An 8,888-nucleotide genomic window follows, 5' to 3' on the forward strand; every position below is an offset into this window, starting at 1 on the left:
TTGTCACAAACTGGGAATAGGAAACTTTTAGTTCATGAGAAACAGACATGCTTCTAACCACATTTTCATATGAAAGCATACATTTATTATTAATTCCACATATTCCACATTCTATTTATTCCTAAACAACTACAATTTATGCACGACATTTTAATACAAAAATGCCCTAAAACCCTGGTCCGGTGGTATTGCAGGTGGGCCGCCAATTACTATTAAAAGAAACAATAATATTGTTCATATATGTAAAAATGTCTAAGTCATAACATAATAACACCATTTCATATATATAATTAAATAAATAAAAAAAATATACATATTAAACTGATACTATGCTTCCACTATTCGAGCTACCTGATTGGTTTAAGAATAAACCACCAATTTATCTTAGATATTTTTGCTGCATATGCTACAGAACAACAAATTCAAACATGCATAAATGTCTGTTGTGTTTCCTCCTGACTGCTTGCTCCAGTGACTATCTACCCGCTGCAGAGCTCTGCCTGGATCTGGTTTTCCCCTTTTTGCTGAGGGGTGCCAGCCCGACTTGTTTTCTGTTCAGCTCCAGTTCATTTTAGGGCTGTGTGATGAATCGGAATCGTTATAAAATCACGATTTGAACGTGCGCGCTTTCTAAATCGCTTTATAGCACGATTTTCCGCTGACCTGACGTCCCGCAGTATGCTATCTGATCCAATCAGAATGCAGCGCTCCTAGCGCGAGAACAGAACTCCAGGTTCACACACTGTCTGTGATGCGCGCCTTTTTTCCGAGCCCATGTTAATGGATCAGAGCGTTCACACTGCACGCGGTAAAAGGCTAGAAATAAAAACGTACGAAAATAATTAATATTTAGCACATGAGCATAGAGAGAGCATGAGAGGAGACACGTTTTAAGTGCTTGCACTCTCTGCGGGAGAGCAGCGTGTATGGGGCCGTTCACATATCACGTCTTTTGCGCGCTCAAGTTCATTATTTCCTATAGGCACATGGTATGCGCGCTCATAATAGAAGCGACGCGCCAGTTTTGTACAGGATTTGATTGTCCTGTAAGTGTAACAGCAGCAATCACATGGCATTTGTAATAACATGTACATAAATTGTTTATTTTGTATTTGCCTACATTATGTATTTTAACAGTGTTATTATTAACCAATCATTATTGCCTCATTATTTTTTTATATAATGCAGTTTAAGCCATTTTAAAGGCTATTGATGGCTTAGGTCTGTTTTTATAGCAACAACAATAACAACAAAAAAATCTTACAGTATATTAATACTTTGTAAATCATTCGAGTTTGGGGATCGCAAATCATTTGAATCAGTTTGGAGCGGGTTCGCGAATCATTTGAGTCAGTTCGGGAGTTCAAAGCGGATTCGCGAATCATTTGACTCAGTTTGGGGATTGCGAATCATTTGAATCAGTTCGGGAGTTCGTAGCGGGATCGTGAATCATTTGAGTCAGTTCGGGAGTTCAAAGCGGGTTCGCGAATCCTTTGAGTCAGTTTGGGGATCGCAAACCATTTGAATCAGTTCGGAGCGAGTTCGCGAATCATTTGAGTCAGTTCGGGAGTTCAAAGCGGGTTCGCGAATCCTTTGAGTCAGTTTGGGGATCGCAAACCATTTGAATCAGTTCGGAGCGAGTTCGCGAATCATTTGAGTCAGTTCGGGAGTTCAAAGCGGGTTCGCGAATCATTTGAGTCAGTTTGGGGATCGCGAATCATTTGAATCAGTTCGGGAGTTCGTAGCGGGATCGCGAATCATTTGAGTCAGTTATGGGTATTGCGAATCATCTGAGTCAGTTTGGGAGTTCGGAGTGGGATCGCGAATCATTTGAGTCTGTTTGGGAGTTCGGAGCGGGCTCGCGAATCATTTGAATCAGTTCGAGAGTTCAGAGCGGCTTCGCGGATCATTTGAATCAATTCGAGAGTTCGGAGTGGGTTCGCGAATCATTTAAATCAGTTCTGGAGTTCGTAGCGGGTTCGCGAATCATTTGAGTCAGTTCGGGAGTTCAAAGCGAGTTCGCGAATCATTTGAGTCAGTTTGGGGATCGCAAATCATTTGAATCAGTTAGGGAGTTCGGAGCGGGATCACGAATCAGAAAGATTTGCGGCTGTAAATTTTCAAATTGGACATAACTTTTAATTCGTTGCTGCCAACTGGGGTGGCAGCAGGGGTGGCATGGCTTTACCCTATGCCATTTTTCTTTGAAAATTTTATTTTATATATATATATATATATATATATATATATATATATATATATATATATATAAATTTGCCATAAGTCTATAAAGTTTGTTATATCTTTACTATAGAGATTATTTTGATTTTATTTATGACTGTAAAACATATCTCTGTGTGTCAAAATTGTGATTAAAATCGAACACACAACGTTCATTCAATAAATACAGTTAACAAACTAGTTTCTGAGTACTAAGTTATTAACCCAACAATAGCGGGGTCAGTTAATTTTTTTTTGCAGTGGGCCGCGCAAACATATGTTTGGTTGTGTGGGCCACGAGTTGAAAAATGTTGGGAACCACTGCTCTAAAATGTTTCAGTGCTGCATTTCTGAAACGCAACACATGGTGGTGCTGTACAGCCGGTGTTCTGCCAGAGCTTAGCCACAATTTCAGATAAAGACTCACATAGTTTCTGTCTCCCAATGGACATTATTTTATGGTTTGGTAAACCTAACTCAAAATGTGGACTTGACCAAAATCTCAAATGTCAAGGCTCAGGAAAAAGACCCTAAATATGCCCCGTTAAAGCAGACTCTCGTGGGAGAAGTGTCCTCTTACATTTATGCTAATTCAAACCATGTCCAACGCTTATGACCTTTTGTTTTCTATTTCAGAACTCTGAGACTTGATTAGATCCCACAGGAACACCAACAAGAGTATCTCGCTGAGCTTAAACCATTTAGGCAGCTCATTAAAGTTTGATCAGGCAGTCAGTGGCATCTGAGTGTCAAATAGAGAGACATTTGAGTGGACGATTAGATCCCAGTGTTAAAACTCAGGTCGGGTCTGATTGCGATCTAAAACCTAAATCCTTGCTCGGAATCCACACACAGAGGCCGGTGGGATCAAGCTACGCTCGTGGTGTGCTCTGTCCCTAAGTGGATCAGTCCATTAAGAAAGAAGAAAAGAAAACACGGTTGTTTACATCCTCCGTATGACCTCATTTGACCTCTCCGCTCCAGCATTCCTGCCATAGTTTTGACATTTAAGCGCAAGTACACGAGGCGGACAGGGAAAACAAGGCTTAATCACACCCGAAGGGTGAGCGGGAGATAACAAAACAACTTCTTAAGATTAGAGTTCAGGGAGGTGATGGATGATGCCACTCTATCTGTGCATCAGTCTTTTAATTTTCTCTCCTCCTTCTTCATGCGAACCCGGCAGATGATTCTTTGAAAATTTTAATTTAATAATTACGACCGCCGAGATGCGTATGAACTTGAGTTTTGAAGCTCAAATAAGTTTCCACAGTGGGATGAAGCATGAGCACAGAGCGACAGGAATATATATGTATGTATTAATACATACTATAATAGTATCTCAGTGGTACTAAATAGGCCTAATGATTGTTCTCCCCAAGTTATATATAAACATTCTTCCAGTAACCTTACATTAAAGGTGCACAGATATTTAAGTTAACATACTTATTTATCTGAAAAACAATGCTAAAGTTGGTTATTCTCCTTTGAAAATGTGTGTTCTGGGCCGGAATGTCAGTCTCTGTTTTGGTTTGTGAAACAATAATATATAAATATTAATGTATAAATAACGTTTTTATTTTGTATTTTTTTATTATTTTTTAAAAAAAAAGTTTTAGTTGGATATTTTCTCACGTTTTTTTTAAAGGTTACTACTTGCTTCAGAATTCTCACATTTAAAAGTAGCATTCTCAAAATGCTTGCAAAATTATCTAATGTAATGTTTCCTTAACATTTGCATAACAAAGAATAATTTCTAAAACATTCAAAATTCTGGTTAATTAACAATTAACAGTTATGAACATTAAGCTTGGTACAAGCCACATGTTATTTTAATCGAATAAATCCATATAATGAAATATCGTGTTGAAAACAGTTTGGTCCCAATTTACTATTTAACAATTTAAAAATAACAGCAATTAAGTTGTTTGACATTAATGTTCAAGTTGTTTGACATTAATGTCTAAGTATTTTTAATTCATTATTTACATTTTTATTATTATAAGAAGAATACAAACACATTAGCTTTTCTTATTAGAAGCTGTGATGGTGAGTCAGTTAATCTGTCTAATGTTTTTTTAATTGTTACTTCTTGTAACAGAATGTTTGGAGAATATTTGCATATCGCGAAAAAAAAAATTCGGAATAATTTTTTTTAATTCATACATTTCAGACGGTTTGAACATTTCAGAGAAGATTCAGAAACAGCGTTTTTCCAACTTAATGAATGGGAATGTATGCCAATCGTTTTTGGAAGTATTTTTGTTAGCGATGGTGACCTAGCTCTTTAGATGAATCTGTCCAAGATAAAACACATTTACTATGGTAAAGACAGCACTGTGCAAATGCAGTTCACAGAGGGCTGATGCTGAGAATTACAGTTTACAGACTCTAAGCAGTGCAGCATTCTTTCTAGTTAAAACTTATTTAAGCCGTCCCGACGTTCCCACACTCATTATTTGTGTACAACTTCCGTTTTACAATGTGCCTCTGCACTAGATTAGCAACAAACCCCCTCTAGATTTCTCATTTACAGCCACTGATTTAATTAAAGTCAAACATGTCAACATGGCTTAGGAAACAGTTGAGATCACTTGTGTGCACGGATCAGGCTTGGCTAAGTAAATATTACTTGCCTGTAGTGAAAATAAAGCTTGGCTCAGGTTACGATAGAATTAAACTAGCAAATGTTTGCTGTAGTGACGTTGGCATGTGCGCACACCGTGCAATTATTTCACAGACCTCACTGAGTGAGCTAACTGTCTCTATCTCACACACACAAGCACAAATTACATAGTACAACCACGCGTATGATGATACATGCTCGGTTACTGGACTGAATTTCAGCTAGACGAGCTTAATATTTAGAATACGGAACCCTTAAAGCAATAATTCAACCCAAATGGAAAACTTTCTTTCATCCGTGGAATATAAACAAAGATATTTTGCAGAAGCTGTTATTTTTTATACCAAAAAATAATAATTTATGCTTTTGAAGGTGTTTTATACAGGTGCTGGTGAAAGTAGAACTGATACATTTACACTAAATACAACTTATGAAAAAAAAAGACCTGATTCATATAAGAGTAAAAAAAAACGTAGCATTTAGCAACTGCAAAATAACATTTGGTGGATACAGTTGTCATGGCATACGTACTAACCGGTAATATTTAGATATATTTCTATTTTTAAAAAGTTCCCTCCTGCATATCTGCATGCTAGCCTCTGAGTGCTTAAAGCAATAAAAGCCTGTACGTGTGACAGTCTAATTTAGGAAACGGCTACCCACGCTGGATCCAGTGCTGTACGGGGCTGAAACGTTCAACAGTAAAACAATTCTTCACTGCCTCTCTGCAGACCTCTACCATGTTTCTGAAACCTTACGAAATGAAAGCCAACAGGGGGTAGTGTGCAATCATTCTCCTCCATCTGGCCTGTCCACTTAAATTAGCCAGGCCTTGCATCCAACAGCATCTGTTTCCAATATTGTGCATGGACGGAAGGGTGGGTGCTTGGCTTTGCAGCGGAAAATACAGCCTACTGTACTTTTAAATAGCCCACGGGAGAAGCGGGACGGATGTGGTCCATAGATCGCCTTATCCCCAGATTCCCTGTTGCTGGACTGCCACTTCTTCGGCTTTGAAAGATGTCAAATATACAATTAGGGAGGAATTTGTGTAATGCCGTCAGTGCATGTGAGCACAGCTCTAGTGGCACATGTTTCCCATGTCCCATACATACTTTGCTTTGAATGCTTGCAAATAAGATTTTAAACATAACTTCTTGCATTGATTTAAAAGTACTTCAGCTCACCATAATAAAGACTTTTATTTTAAAACGTTTTAAATTGAACAAAAATGTTAGACTTTTTTTTTTTTTGGAGCCAACTGCATGCTTGTCCGACTGTTGGTGCAGCAGTAAAAAGAAAGAAAAAGAAAAAAACACTAGACTAGTGACGTTATCTTGACATGGCTACAAGCCTTTATATAGCTGTCACACATCACTTTACGCCTCTGCCTGAACAAAAATATTTCTGTTTTTACATACGTGCACATTCTTTTTGCGCTAAATCATAAATCCATAGCCTTTTTTCCTTTTTAAATTGTTCTCAAAGGCAGTAAAGACATGCAGTTCATACTTCTGGACTGCTTAGACCAGCAGGTTCAATCCCTCATCCAGAGATGCTCAGACATTTCCTGTCCCATGTTCCTGTCTGGCTCAAACCGCGGCTTAAGCGGAGCTCTGCGGCAATTTTTTTCTGACATTATACAGAGACCAACAGTACAAGAGCTACTTGCAAGATTCTTTCTGGGCACCAAACGTTTTTAATAAGAAAATTTGAAATGTGGTTCAGTTTTTTGAAAATGAAATGAAAAATGAAAATTTTCTGAAAATGTACTCAAGCTCAGGCCGTCCAAGACATAGATGAGTTTGTTTCTTCATTGGCTCAGATTTGGAGAAATGTAGCATTCCATAATTGCTCACAAATGGATCCTCTGCAGTGAATGGGTGCCGTCAGAATAAGTGTCTAAACAGCTGATTAAAATATCACAATAATCAACAAGTAATCCATATGACGGCATTTTAACTTTAATCCATTGCTTCTGGCCAAAATATGTGTCCATAATCCATAATAATGCTTTCCAAATTATGCACCAATGAAGAAACAAACTCATCTACATCTTGAATGGCATGAGGGTTAGTAAACTGTCAGCAAATTTTCATTTTGGGGTGAACTAAAGAGCTTGGGGTGAACAGCATCACAAAAAATTGTCTATTCGGCTTGCATGCATTCCTGAAGCTCAAATAGTAGAGCATGATGCCAGCAATGCCAAGGTCATGGGTTCAATATGCATGAACTGATAAAACATACTTTGAATGCTATATAAGTTGCTTAGGACATAAACGTCTGCCAAACGCATGAATGTAATACGGCAAATATTCTCAAGTACAGACTAAATTTAAAGTCACTGTTCACTAATAATCTTTCCCTCCACTGATTTTTTACTTGAGAACCATTTTAGTGAACTGAACTGGAGAACCAGTTGCTGAAAAGTCATAAAAAAATACTTTTAGCATCATTTTATGGTGCTTTTATATCCCTTTTTAAAGTCTGCATGCTCCATTGATTTAATACATAAAGCAACTGTAACTTTAACAGTACATTCTGCTCAAGAAAGAAAGGGTTTGGAATGACAAACACAAACAAACAATCTAAAAATGACAAAATGTAATTTTTTTGGTTAACTACTTATTAGAGAAGACCAGTAAATAAACCAATGGATTTGTTTAAACATCTTGACAAATTAGTTAATATTCAGATGGTTTATATTTCTTTGTTGTAATAGAGTTATTATATCTCAGTGGCAAGTTAGTGCTAAACAAAAGATTGCTGTGAAAAATTATTTGTTATTGTACATGTCTCAATGGACGCCAAGCACAGAATGCCACACTGTCGTGGTTTTACACGCAGAGCTTAAATGGTAAAGCTAGGTGTTGTGTGAAACCATCTGGAAGAGATCTGGCATTTTTCAAAATCCATTTTTGTTTATCCAGAGGCAAAGACACACATACTCGAAGCGCCATACAGTTTCCAGTGCTGAATGAATGAATTCCATTTTTCCATTCACACTCAGGAAGGAGATGCACTGCACAATCTGATAAGGCTGATGACAAATCAGAAGAATTGCTGACAAGCTCCTGACATTTTTTGGCATGGCTTCCCAGAGCCTTCCATGCATGCTGAAAAATAGATCAATTTAGAGGGTTCCCCTCAGCACAGAGATACTCAAGAAAAATAAATGAAAATATATATATATTTTTATAGAATGATCAAGGCTGCAACAACAGCTGTAAAATAAATGAATTAGTAAATCTAAAAACAATAATGTGGTTTAAACATTTAAATTGAATGTAATTTAAAAAAAAGCATTGTTTAAATGTATTATACATTTTTAGCATTTGCTTTTTTATATATTTTTTACATACATAAAACATTATTTTAATATTTTTGTCTGATTAATCAAAATGTTTAGATTATTTGATTATAAGAATATCATGCACCAAACCATTTTTTGTTCACACTGCTTAATACATATATTTAATTTGTTAGAAAATTTGATAAAAACATGCTGTTACTTGCTTGCCTTAGAAAATGCAACTATTGCCATTATGTCTATATTTGGGGTAAAATTTTCAGTTGCAGTTTTGAACTTGCATAGCTTACTGTCCATTTTTGCTTAATGTTTTGACTTTTTTCTAAATATTTATTATGATGAACAGCAGACAACAATGAGGGATGCTAAATGACTTAAAAATACACATAATAGGTTAAGACAAAAAAAAAAAAATAATAAAATAAATCAAAATAAAAAAACACTACAAGAACTAACCAAAATGTAATGATAAAATGCACTTTAAAAGCAAAAAACTGAACAAATCATTTAAAAAGCTAATACTGAAATAAAGAATCATCAAGGTGGGCCTGGTAGACAAAAATGTAAAAACACAGCAGTAAAAATGTTTAAGTTTGCTGCAATGCTTGAGGCAAGAAGTGACAGGAAATAAGATTTATGGATTGTAATTTACTCTTCTATGGTAAATTTGTTTCCAAGTAAGGAATAAAAGTAAATATTTGAATGTCTCGCACACTTTATCAAGTGTCAGTT

Source organism: Carassius gibelio, chromosome A20, assembly GCF_023724105.1.
Source record: "Carassius gibelio isolate Cgi1373 ecotype wild population from Czech Republic chromosome A20, carGib1.2-hapl.c, whole genome shotgun sequence".
NCBI lineage: Eukaryota > Metazoa > Chordata > Actinopteri > Cypriniformes > Cyprinidae > Carassius > Carassius gibelio.